Genomic DNA, 14,180 nt, shown 5'->3' with positions numbered 1-14,180 from the left:
CATAGTTTAGTTAATTCTAAACGTATTTGAAAAACTAATCTAATCTTTCTAAATTAACTCTAATAACACTTATTTATATGTATTATGATGTTATATTAAGTTAATATAAGAACTTATAACTTGTACATATGAAGAACACCTTGAAACTTAACATATATCGTTTAATCTCCATTCGGTAAAAAGCGGGCTGTTTTGGTTTGGGAATTAAAAACCTATTTAGACTTTGAGTTCGAGGTTAGGACTTTGGAAATATGTAAATATATGTAAATAAGACTTCCAGTATTTTTTTCATGATTTTAGACAAAGTGGAAGTATTTTATCAAAAATCATATATTGGGTGGGTGCCGGGATTCTTCCAAATCTGTCCACCGGCACAAAAAGAGGGTAAAACTCTGAATATTAATACATGGGCTGAACTTTTCGAATTTTTTTGAAAAATTAACTTCTTAAGGAATCCATAACAATTTGATTCACTTTAAACGGAGTTGTAATGAATATTTGGCGAGCAAAACAAAATCTGCTAAAATTAACGTTGTATGTACGAAATTTATATTGTAAAAACTATATTAACCATATCCTTACTAACTTTTCCTATATCCTATATATATTTGGACATGTTATCATTAGTATAACAAAATATTATAATCTTAGTTAATTCTGAGATTGTATATATATATATATATATATATATATATATATATATATATATATATATATATATAATAATAATAATAATCTTGGTACATTCCATGACAATAAGTATACAATACGTTTTGATAAATCCTAAGACAATAAATATACAAAACGTTTTGATAAATTCTAAGACAATACGTATACAATACGTCTCTGGGTTGATGCAAAGACAGTACGTATACAATACGTCATTGGGTAATTCTAAGATTATATATATACCGATTATTGGACTGTTGGACATTTCGGACTATTTTGGACTACTAACAAAGGACTACTAACATAAAAATGTTAAAAATTAATATATAAGTATTCTATGAACTTGTTTTATTTTATTCACATGTATTATTATCTGAATCATTATTATTGTTATAGGTTCGTCAATCCAAGGACGTCGGCTATATTTTAATAAGTTGAAAACTTGTTGAAACTATACTTTTACGACAGTGAGTATATAGTCCCATTTTTAAACTCTAAAAATATTTTGGGATGAGAATACATGCATTTTATGTTTTACGCCATGGACACAAGTACTTAAAATATATTCTACGTTGAGTTGTACCACATTGCATATCTTCCCTAATAGCTTGGTAACTAATATTTACATGTTGTAAGAACATGTAAGCGCGAATCCTATTGATAGATCTATCGGGTTTGACAACCCCAACCGGGCTAGTCGCTCTAGTATCGTAAACGGTTGCATAGTACTTCATTTTTACTACACTTGGTACAGTGTAGGGAGATTTCATAATAAAGGGAATATGCTACATTAATGGTTAAGTATGGTTACCGAAGCGCTCAATAACTTATAGAATACTTTTATACACTTGCGAGTGTAAATATATTTATAACCATGAAATCTTGTGGTCTATATTTATATCGATGCTAAACCTATATATCTCACCAACCTTTGTGTTGACTGTTTAAGCATGTTTATTCTCAGGTCCTTAAGAAAGTCTTTCGCTGTTGCATTATCTAAGTAAGCTGTGCATGGAGTCTCATGTTTTTGTTTAAATGAAATGTTGCATTCAATAAAACCTTTGTCATGTATTATATTTGACTGTTATGTCAAGTGTGTAGTATTTGAAAATCGATGTATTATGGGGATTATTCCTTAAATAATCGCCCAATTGTTTAAAACATGCATTATGTATAATATTGGTGTGCTTTTTATGAAACGAATGCAATATTTTTCTAAAACGTATCATATAGATGTCAAATACCTCGCTATGGGACCAATGAATAACATACTGCGTTTATAGTAATATGGACGGGTCGTTTCAGTTGGCATCAGAGCGGTGGTCTTAGCGAAACAGGTCTTGCATTAGTGTGTCTAACTGATAGTTGTTAGGATGCATTAGTGAGTCTGGACTTCGGCCATGTCTACATGTCAAAAGTTTTGCTTATCATTTCTTGTCGGAAATTACTTGCTTATCATTCTTAGTGTAGGCACATCTTACTGCATTGATTGCATGAATGATGTATAGATAAAATTCATATCTTAGTATATCTGCTAAATCATATCTTAGAGTATCTGTTACTGTAAACTTTGCCTGACATATTCTGTAAATTCCTCCGTAATCTACGAAATCTTTTGTTCTATATATATAGATATTCTATGTAATTGGAATACCATCCGATAGTCAGAAATCATTTCATATAAAAAAAAACCTTTATTCAATCGTACGAAATGGAACTCGCCACTAGTTCAAGTCCCTCGGATTCCGATATGGAGTTTCACTCGAGCTCCGAAACCAGTGTGACTGAAATGGATCAACTAATTGGCCATCATCTATTCTGGATGAATTGAGGATGGTTTCACAGTCTACTTAATCATTGGAGACAAGAAGAAGGTGATCCCTTCCATCCACCACATTTCCCTCTTGGCGAAGAACCAGAAGCACTTACCGGCGAACCAGTTCGAAACACCATTTTCACCCTCAATTCTAGAGTATCTTGCCACGATTATATATTATCTAAACTTCTAGATATTATTCATCCTCTCATTCCAACCACCAATCATCCCGGTGTACTAGAAGAAGTCAACGAGCTTCGCGCTAGAGTGGTGGCTTTAGAGAATATGATGCAGAACTTACAAGCATCACAAGCCCCACAAGCACCAACTGCACCACCTGCATCCACACCAATGGTACCATTACCACCAACAACAACATCCGCATCGCAAGCCCTAACATCACAATCTGTCCCATGAGCATCAACGTCATACGCCCTGTAGATATCAAGGAATACCAACAACATCAAACGATGAAGTATTGATTCATAACTTCATCGAAGAAATATTCTACGGTGATTATGTAATCTCTAAAGTTTTAGAGATTATTTATTCTAATAATAACCATAAATCAAGATGAGTGGATGGATAGAGATGATAGAGGGGCGAATAGAAACCCTGACAGGAATGGTGCGTGCGTTACAAAATAGACTTGTTATACAAGCAGCACCAGCAGTACCGACAGCATCACCAGTACCAGCAGCACCTACAACATCACAAGCTCCGCCAGTTCCATAATCACCGACATCATCACAAATCAAGAACGAGCATATTGTATCAACGAGTTATGAAGTATTAACTCATTTCCTCTGGAAAAAAATTTATATGTATATTTTATATATATGAGTTTTTAAACCACAATATATCTTTTCGTACTAAGCTATTAGGTGTGAATGTTAAAGGGTAGATACTACTCGGTTAATTCATATTACTAATATACTATGATGTACATCCTTCGTTAATGACTTAACAATCATTAATTATAATCTCTGCTTCAACTCAATAGATTCCATTTCATAATAAACCAAGTGTATTGTTCAATTACGTGTTAGATTTCACACTTTCATTTTCGATGTACTCGAAACTTTCTAGAAAACGTCATTCGTGTCTTGCGAAGTTCACAAGAATTCTACGAACACCAACATCAATCACCGAGGAAATATCAATAAAAATGAATAATGAAGTATTGATTCATAATTTCATTTACGTTGAAGAAATACTCCGCAAAAATTATGTAATCTCTAAAGTTTTAGGGGTTATTCATTCTAGCTCCAGCAAAAATCAAATGAGTTTAATAGTATATTAACTCATTAAATTTATATTACATCTGCAGAAAATATAAAAACATATATTTTCATAAAGACTGTAATAAAAATTCTCTTTTACAAAATATTACTTGTGAAACTTTAACGGGTATGTAATACCCGAGAATTATACAAATTCACAAATAATATGTTATACTGTACATTCTTCAATTCTGATTCAATAATCATTAACCATACTCACCACTTTCACAACAATATACATTCTTTCATAGAAACCGGAACAACCATTCTCATTCAAATTCAATTACATATTCTGGTTTTGACAGATCAGAATCCAAGTCAAGATTAAACAGATAACATTACTCTTAGATTCCTACATCCTTCAAAATCATACTTTAAATTCAAACTATACTAGAACATCACTTTCATTCACAAAACTCATAAAGATATTCGTATCATTCAAGATTCACGATGAATTCATTATACGGATATTGACGATGACAACCTGCATCTAAACCCTTCAAAATTCTTGAAAACACCTCAACTAAGGAACAATCGAGAGAATGAACCAATCACACGATACATACGAAGAATATATGCATATAGATATGCATTCGGAGGACACTTGAACCTAAGCAAAGGTTCAACACGTATCCGTGTCAGATCCTTTAGAATTATTATTACTCAAAATAACTTTACAATCCCTTTTCAAAATAGCGAATTTTTTCACAGCTCCAAAAAGACAACTTTGACTTTTCATCCGGAGTAGCCTTATTATAACCTTGATATATACGTTGTCTTTTCGCCATCGTTACCGGGGAACCTTTTATATTCCACCACATTAGTAGTAAGCTTACCAGCAACTTTATTGCTCTTTGACTTAAATATCTCTGAAAGATCACTATAAAATCTTTTCATATACCCATCTACATCTTGTAACAATAATTGCCATACCAAACTCCAGGAAGCATCAATAATTATTCTTGAATCTCACATCATTTCTACATATACATATAACGTTATCTCTTGGAATTATAATTCTGAAATCCAGAATAGCACTTTAGCCTACGAATCAGTACTATGAAGTTTTGAAAAAGCTGAAAGAAGCAGCAGAAACTGTAGACAACCATAACAGTCAAAAGTTAATGATAAAGAATATTGTGTTAGCAAAGCACAGAAAAAAGAGAAAGTTTGGAATTGAAAAACGGATTGAGCAAACCCTGAAGGAGGCTGTGAACAAATCACAAGGACTAAATCTGCCTTCAAAGAATCCAAATGATTCAGTGTCTGCTGAAGTCTTTAGCGAATACCTTGCTCCTTACTCTAAACCCTTGTGGACAATATTATTCATCATCCTCTGATCTTAGATATTCTAAGATATCATCGTATCTTTCATTATAAATATCCGCCATATTTCTGAAGATATTTTTATAACTATTCTTATCTGAAATCTTTTATCTCTTCGCGCTATCAGTGTTACGTCATAAAGGAAACTGTTTTAGTTTCTAAATCTCAAAAAAATTCAAAATTTAAAATATGAATGTTGTTGAAGTAGTGTTGGGAACTGAAGCATGAGTTAGTATAATATAATGACGCCTGATCAACGTGATTATATTACAGTAAGTCATGCTGAGTTTCTAATGAAACATGATGATTCACAGACCATAACGTCATCATGTGCCATGTTACACGACTCTTACATTCAATCTAATCTCTTAACATATCAAGAACATATTCTCATGATAGTTCAATCTTTTTCTTTGAATTCTGGTAATTTCATAAGTCAAATTGTGCTATTACAATTTCTCTCTTAGAGCATTAGCTATGTTCATTTCGAATTTCATATCTATGAATTCTAGACCATTATTCGCTTGACTTGAAGTCGGAAAAAGAAGACAGAAGCATGCAACTCTAAAATATATGGAAAAATATAAGCACGATGACAACGCAGAAATTACAAACCGTGTATATCGATGCGTATAGCAATATAAAGACACGAAAAAACTAAGAACACTATAAACCCAAGAGCATAGTAGAAATTAACGGATTCCTCCGGTGGAAGATGAAAAAGAAGAATGACAGATGTGATAGTCAAAAATATATCAAGAATTAACACTGGATGGAGCATATTGACGAATGTTTTGGAATTACGAAGAAAGGAAGAAAGTATAAAAGATGGGAGATGTGGAAATAAGGAAACGTAGGAGGTTGATTTATAGTAAAATATCCGACAGAGAAATCGAGACAGATTATTGCATTAAATCGAAGAGGATCATAGTTTCCTTAATCGCCGAAGAATCAAATCTTATATAGATTACAAATATTTTCTTTAATCCGGAGATCAACCGTGATGACGTCAAAAGATAAGACGAATCCCTATTTTCTCATTTGACTCTTTTACGATAGCTTCACTCATACGTTTCGAGTAATCGAATTATTTTATCCATATTTATCAATCATGATAAAACCCTATGAATCAACTTATATTCGTCATAATAACATTCTTATTGTTAGCCATGACGACCTTGATCAAATTTCGGGACGAAATTTCTTTAACGGGTAGGTACTGTGACGACCCGAAAATTTCCGACCAAATTTAAACTTAATCTTTATATAATTCCGACTTGAAAAGTAATGAATTTTAATAAGTATTGAACCTCCGGAAAGAGTTTTACACAAGCTTTTGGTCACCCTTTTATTCCGACGATTCACGAACGTCATAACTTGATTTAATTGTTTAATCGTTTAATTATTGTGTATATATATGGATCTATATATATTTAACTTGAAAATATGATAATTAAATATCTCATTAAGTATATTAACAAAGTATTATATATATATTTTCATACTACTAATTTAAATAGTTTTTTGAACAATATATATGTTACTATTTAAACGACGTAATTAAATTATGTTAAAATGTATTTAAATATAATGTATTACGAGTGTAAATATATCCTTACAAGTATTTAATACACTTTATAATATACCAATACATATAAAGGATAGCTATACTCGTATTTCCCTTCAATTTCATCAAGAATCCTACTCGTATTTATACGATATTTATACGCGTATTATACGCAGCTTCTAGAAGTACTTACAATTGGTATATACCAATAGAAATTTTCAATAATGGAATAATATGTCATGCATGACCTAATAGTTTTTAACTTATACTATATATTTTCACAAAATGACAAATTACAACTAGTATATAAAGACACCATATTTGATCAAATTTTTACCATTTCATTTTCTAATTTTTACTTCATGTTTACTTACACACACATACTCTCTCTAGTTCTATTATCCCTTTATTTGTTCTTCATCTATTTCTAGAAAGTTCAACCTTAAAAATCAAGGTATTAATCTTGCCTAAATTCTTGTTCAATTCATATGTTTATAGCTATCTATATAAGAATTTATAAACTAGAACATAGTTTAGTTGATTCTAAACTTATTTGAAAAACTAATCTAATCTTTCTAACTTAACTCTAATAACACTTTTTATATGTATTATGATGTTATATTAAGTTAATATAAGAACTTATAACTTGTACATATGAAGAACACCTTGAAACTTAACATATATCGTTTAATCTCCATTCGGTAAAAAGCGGGCTGTTTTGGGTTCGGAATTAAAAACCTATCTTAGACTTTGAGTTCAAGGCTAGGACTTTGGAAATATGTTAATATATGTAAATAAGACTTCCAGTATTTTTTTCATGATTTTAGACAAAGTTAAAGTATTTTATCAAAAATCATATATTGGGTGGGTGTCGGGATTCTTCCAAATCTGTCCACCGCCACAAAAAGAGGGTAAAACTCTGAATATTAATATATGGGCTGAACTTTTCGAATTGATTTTGAAAAATTAACTTCCTAAGGAATCCATAGCAATTTGATTCACTTTAAACGGAGTTGTAAGGAATATTTGGCGAGCAAAACAAAATCTGCTAAAATTAACGTTGTATGAACGAAATTTATATTGTAAAAACTATATTAACCATATCCTTGCTAACTTTTACTATATACTATATATATATTTGGACATGTTATCATTAGTATAACAAAATATTATAATCTTAGTTAATTCCGAGATTGTATATATATATATAATAATCTTGGTACATTCCATGACAATAAGTATACAATACGTTTTGATAAATCCTAAGACAATAAGTATACAATACGTTTTGATAAATTCTAAGACAATACGTATACAATACATCTCTGGGTTGATGCAAATACAATACATATACAATACGTCGTGGGGTAATTCTAAGATTATATATATACCGATTATTGAACTGTTGGACATTTCGGACTATTTTGGACTACTAACAAAGGACTACTAACATAAAAATGTTAAAAATTAATATATAAGTATTCTATGAACTTGTTTTATTTTATTCACATGTATTATTATCTGAATCGTTATTATGGTTATAGGTTAGTGAATCTAAGGACATCAGCTATATTTTAATAAGTTGAAAACTTGTTGAAACTATACTTTTACGACAGTGAGTATATAGTCCCATTTTTAAACTCTAAAAATATTTTGGGATGAGAATACATGCATTTTATGTTTTACGCCATGGATATAAGTACTTAAAATATATTCTACGTTGAGTTGTACCACATTGCATATCTTCCCTAATAGCTTGGTAACTAATATTTACATGTTGTAAGAACATGTAAGCGTGAATCCTATTGATAGATCTATCGGGTTTGACAACCCCAACCGGGCTAGTCGCTCTAGTATCGTAAACGGTTGCATAGTACTTCGTTTTTACTACACTTGGTATAGTGTAGGGAGATTTCATAATAAAGGGAATATGCTACATTAATGGTTAAGTATGGTTACCGAAGCGCTCAACAACTTATAGAATACTTTTATACACTTGCGAGTGTACATATATTTATAACTATGAAATCTTGTGGTCTATATTTATATCGATGCTAAACCTATATATCACACCAACCTTTGTGTTGACTGTTTAAACATGTTTATTCTCAGGTCCTGAAGAAAGTCTTCCGCTGTTGTATTATCTAAGCAAGCTGTGCATGGAGTCTCATGCTTTTGTTTAAATGAAATGTTGCATTCAATAAAACCTTTGTCATGTATTATATTTGAGTGTTTTGTCAAGTGTGTAGTATTTGAAATTCGATGTATTATGGGGATTATTCCTTAAATAATCGCCCAATTGTTTAAAACATGCATTATGTATAATAATGGTGTGCTTTTTATGAAACGAATGCAATATTTTTCTAAAACGTATCATATAGAGGTCAAATACCTCGCTATGGGACCAATGAATAACGTACTGCGTTTATAGTAATATGGACGGGTCGTTTCATATAATTTCTAATAGGATATTCAGTGAATGCACCGAGCAAAACATTCACCACCTTTCATACGTTCACCACCTGTAACTCGATCAAGACATCTAGCCAATATTGTCGCCGTTGATTTTTCTTTAGAATCATCATCTAGTCGAACGAGTACTCCAATTCAAATTTCCGATAATCCATTTTTTGAACCCGACTTTACAATTGAGAACCTGGAGGATATTCAAGGACAATTCAGAGATCTTGAACCACTAATTATTCCTCCTGAATCACAAATCATTCAACCAGGGGTTGTCGAGGAAGAAACCATTAAATCATAATCCTCTAGTGATTTAGATTCAACAAATTAAATCATGGAAAATCCGAAACCTCTAAGTATGGAAGACCGAATGAGAGCCACACGCACGGGCCAAGGTTATGCCATTACTCAACCAGACATTAATGCACCAGATTATGAAATCAAAGGACAAATCCTACATATGGTAACTAATCAATGCCAATTTAGTGGTACACCAAAGGAAGATCCAAACGAACATCTTCGAACCTTTAATATGATTTGTACTCTATTCAAAATCAGAGAAGTTGAGGATGAACAGATGTATCACATGTTATTTCCCTGGACTTTAAAAGGAGAAGCCAAAGATTGGTTAGAATCGTTACCTGAAGGAGCGATTGATACATGGGATGTTTTAGTTGAGAAATTTCTTAAAAGATTCTTTTCGGCATCTAAAGCCGTGAGACTTCAAGGAGAAATTGTTACATTCGTGCAAAAGCCAAATGAAACCTTATATGAGGCGTGGACAAGATTCGGAAAGTTGTTGAGAGGATGTCCTCATCACGGTTTAGACACTTATCAAATAGTAAAAATATTCTACCAAGGTGTCGACGTTGCTACACGAAAAGACATCGACACAGCAGCTGGTGGTTCCATTATGAAGAAAATCGCAACTGAAGCTCACAAAATTATTGATAACACAGCCTCCCACTCACATGAGTGGCATCAAGAAAAAGATATTTTTCGATCATCTAAAGCGGCTAGAGCCGATTCTAACCATGACTTTGATTCCATTTCTTCAAAGTTAGATGCTTTCGAGAGACGAATGGAAAAGATGACTAAAGATATTCATGCAATACGCATTAGTTGTGAGCAGTGTGGAGGACCACATTTGACAAAAGATTGTCTCAGTGTTGAACAAACAATGGAACAAAGAGAGAATGTTTCATACATGAACCAAAGGCCTGGAAATAATTATCAAAATAATTATCAACCGCCAAGGCCAAACTTCAATCAAAATCAGAATTATAACCGAAATGTTCTATACAACAACCAACAAGGTCTTAGCAATCAACAAGTATCTAACAATACCTACAATCAGCAAAGACCTATTTTTCCAAATAAACCACCACAAACCGATGATAAAAAGTCAAATTTAGAAGATATGATGTCGAAGCTAGTTGAATCTCAAACTCAATTTTTCACATCTCAGAAACAAACTAATGAACAAAATGCTCAAGCATTTAGAAATCAACAAGCTTCAATCCAAAATCTGGAACAAGAAGTGAGTAACCTATCAAGGTTAATTAGTGAAAGAAAACCAGGGAGTCTACCCAGCGATACAAATGCTAACCCTCGAAATGAAACAGATAAAGCCATTACCACAAGAAGTGGTATTACACTCAAACCACCTGAAATACTTGTAATTTCTGATGACTCTATTCCTACTACACAGGCACCACAACCTGAGCAAGAGAAGGAATCAGAACCGGTAGTTGAAAAGGTTAATGAAGATAACACAGTTAAGGCAAAACCTTATGTTAAACCATACCAACCACCGCTTCCTTACCCGAGTAAAATGAGAAAAGAAAGACTTGAAGCCGAGCAATCTAAATTCTTGGATATGTTTAAACAAATAAATGTCAATCTTCCTTTCACTGATGTGATTTCAGGAATTCCAAGATATGCTAAATTCCTGAAAGATCTAATCACAAATAGAAGAAAAATGGAAGAACTCTCGGTTGTTACAATGAATGCTAATTGTTCTGCAGTGTTGTTGAATAAGATACCAGAAAAACTCTCTGATCCAGGAAGTTTCACAATTCCATGTTTTCTGGGTAGTCTTAATTCAATAGAAGCATTGGCAGACTTAGGTGCTAGTATAAATTTAATGCCATATTCACTATACACTAAACTAGACCTTGGAGAATTGAAACCAACACGAATAAGCATACAACTAGCCGATCGATTAGTAAAATATCCTAGAGGGATAATTGAGAACATGCTAGTTAAAGTTGGTACGTTAGTATTTCCAGTAGACTTTGTTATTCTGGACATGGAAGAAGATTATTGAGTTCCTCTTATATTAGGAAGACCATTCTTAAACAAGGCTAAAGCAATAATAGACGTGTTCGGTAAGAAACTGACCCTAAGTATAGAGGACGAGAGTGTTACCTTTTCTATTGATAGAGCCATGCAACAACCGCAATCTGCAGATGATACATGTTATTATGTTCAAACTATATGTTCATAAGCAGAATTATTACAAGAATTTTTAGAATTACAAGGAACAGGAGAATGTTCTTTAGGAGAAGGAACTGAACCAATTGATGAAGCTGAAATGTTAGCCACACTCATGGCTAATGAATACGAACCAACGATAGAAGAACTTCAAATGCTGAAAGAGGAAGACAAATATAGATACAAATCATCGATAGAACAACCACCGATATTAGAGCTAAAGCCACTTCCAAACCATTTGGAATACGCTTATTTACATGGTGAATCTGAATTACCTGTAATAATCTCGTCTTCTCTTACAAAAAATGGAAAATCTCAACTCATTTCAGTGCTAAAAGCTCATAAACCAGCTATTTCATGGAAGATTCATGACATTAAAGGCATAAGTCCTTCGTATTACATGCATAAAATCCTTATGGAAGAAGGTCATAAAACGTATGTGCAATGCCAACGAAGACTAAATCTAAATATGCAAGATGTTGTTAAGCAAGAAATTATTAAACTGCTCGATGCAGGTTTAATTTATCCAATCCCTGATAGTCCATGGGTAAGCCATGTTCAATGCGTACCTAAGAAGGATGGCATCACTGTCATCATAAATGAAAAAGATGAGCTTATTCCTACTAGGACTGTAACAGGATGGCGTGTTTGTATTGATTATAGAAAATTAAATGACGCCACCAGAAAAGATCACTTTCCCTTACCTTTCATTGATCAAATGTTGGAAAGGTTAGCCGGAAATAGTTACTATTGTTTTCTTGACGGTTTCTTCAGATACTTTCAAATTCCAATCGCACCCGAGAACCAAGAGAAAACCACCTTCACGTGCCCTTATGGTACTTTTGCTTACAAACGCATGCCATTTGGACTTTGCAACGCCCCTGCAACCTTTCAAAGGTGCATGATGGCGATTTTTCACGACATGATAGAAGAATGCATAGAAGTTTTCATGGATGACTATTCAGTCTTCGGTGATACTTTTGAAACATGTCTAATTAATCTTGAACGAATGCTTATTAGATGCGAGCAATCAAATCTAGTTCTTAATTGGGAGAAATGTCATTTCATGGTTAAAGAAGGCATCGTTCTTGGTCATAAAATTTCAAGTAAAGGAATTGAAGTGTATAGAGCTAAAGTAGATGTAATTACTAAACTTCCACATCCCACCAATGTTAGAGGAGTTAGGAGTTTTCTAGGACATGGCAGTTTTTACCGATGTTTCATAAAAGATTTTTTTAAAATTGCCACTCCTATGAACAAACTCCTTGAAAAAGATGCTCCATTCATCTTCTCGGATGAATGTATCAAATCTTTTAATATTCTTAAAGAAAAACTCACTAATGCGCCGATCATGATAACTCCAAATTGGAATCTACCATTTGAACTCATGTGCGATGCAATTGATTTTGCAATGGGAGCCGTTTTAGGACAAAGGATTGAAAAATGATTTCAACCTATTTATTATGCTAGTAAGACATTACAAGGAGCACAAACGAATTACACAACTACTGAAAAAGAACTCCTTGATATTGTCTTTGTTTTTGACAAATTTCATTCATATCTCGTTCTAGCAAAAACGGTGGTCTATACTGATCATTCTGCTCTTAGATACCTATTTTCAAAACAAGATGCCAAACCACGATTAATCCATTGGATCTTACTCTTACAAGAGTTCGATATTGAAATCCGAGATAAAAAGAGAGCAGAAAATCTCGCCGCTGATCATCTTTCTCGCCTTGAAAATCCCGAATTAGAAATTCTAAATGAATTGGCCATACAAGACAACTTTCCTGATGAATATCTCTTGAAAATCGATTATAATGAAATTCCATGGTTTACAGACTTTGCAAACTACTTAGTATGTGGATTCCTTGAAAAAGGGTTGTCGTACCAAAAATGAAAGAAATTCTTTAGTGATATAAAATACTATTTTTGGGAAAATCTACATTTGTTTAAAAGTTGTCCCAATGGAATAATACGCCGATGTGTATTCGAGGATGAAGCTAGTCAAATCTTAAACCATTGTCACACATGACCAACAGGAGGGCATTATGGGCCTCAACTCACAGCAAGGAAAGTTTACGACGCTGGATTTTATTGGCCTACAATTTTCAAAGACGCACACCTTCTTTGTAAATCCTGTGATGCATGTCAAAGGGCCGGAAAAATAAGTCAACGTGATGAAATGCCACAAAATGTCATTCAAGTATGTGAAGTATTTGACGTTTGGGGTATTGACTTTATGGGTCCATTTCCAAAATCTCATAATAATCTCTACATTCTCGTTGCCATTGATTATGTATCTAAATGGGTGGAAGCACAAGCTCTCCCAACTAACGATGCACGAGTTGTAGTCAACTTCTTAAAATGTCTTTTTGTAAGGTTCGGAACACCGAAAGCTTTAATAAGTGATCGGTGTACTCATTTTTGTAATAATCAACTTGAGAAAGTTCTCAAAAGATATGGAGTAACTCATAAAATCTCAACCGCTTATCATCCACAAATAAGTGGACAAGTTGAAAATACCAACCGAGCATTAAAACGTATTCTAAAGAAAACT

Source organism: Rutidosis leptorrhynchoides, chromosome 5 (genome assembly GCF_046630445.1).
Source record: "Rutidosis leptorrhynchoides isolate AG116_Rl617_1_P2 chromosome 5, CSIRO_AGI_Rlap_v1, whole genome shotgun sequence".
NCBI classification, from domain to species: domain Eukaryota; kingdom Viridiplantae; phylum Streptophyta; class Magnoliopsida; order Asterales; family Asteraceae; genus Rutidosis; species Rutidosis leptorrhynchoides.
The sequence above is the reverse complement of the archived record's forward strand: the minus strand, read 5'-3'. Positions refer to the sequence as shown.